The sequence below is a fragment of the Marmota marmota genome, unplaced genomic scaffold (assembly GCF_001458135.2).
Source record: "Marmota marmota marmota unplaced genomic scaffold, marMar, whole genome shotgun sequence".
In the NCBI taxonomy this organism is placed as follows: Eukaryota; Metazoa; Chordata; class Mammalia; order Rodentia; family Sciuridae; genus Marmota; species Marmota marmota.
Window position 1 is genome coordinate 18,360,247 of NW_026000174.1, and position 718 is coordinate 18,360,964.

Here is a 718-nt window from a genome sequence, read left to right on the forward strand (position 1 = left end):
ATATAGAAGAGTGAAACTAGACCTTTATCTTTCATCCTGCACAAAAATCAATTCAAAGTAGAACAAAGACCTAGGAATTAGACCAGAAACCTATAAAACCCCTAGAAGAATATGTAGGGTCAACACTCCAGTATATAAGAACAGGCAATGACTTTCTCAGTACGAGCCCTAAACTCTGGAAATAGTCAAAAGTTGATTAATTAGATGACATAAAACTAAGGACTTCTCCAAGTTTGTATAAATATGCCAAAACATACTGTACTATAATATGTAACTAAAAGGAACAAATGAAAGCATTTAAACAAAATTAAGGACTTCTGCAGAGCTAAAGAGACCTTTAGGAATATGAAGAAAGAATGTACAGAATGGAAACAATATCTTTGGTAGCCACTCTTCTGACAGAGGATTAATATCAAGAATAAATGAAGAACTAAAAAAACCCATAACACCACAAAAAGCAAATATCCCAATTAGTAAATTGGGAAATGAAGTAAACAGACAGTTTTAAAAAGAAATGTGAAAGGTCAATAAATGTATGAAAATATTCAACTCATTAGCAATTAAGAAAATGAAAATCTTGGGGCTGGGGATGTAGCTCAAACGGTGCGGCCCAGGTTTGATCCTCAGCACCATAAACAAAAATGTTGTGTCCACCAAAAACTAAAAAATAAATATTAAAAAAATTCTCTCTCTCTCTCTCTCTCTCTCTCTCTCTCTC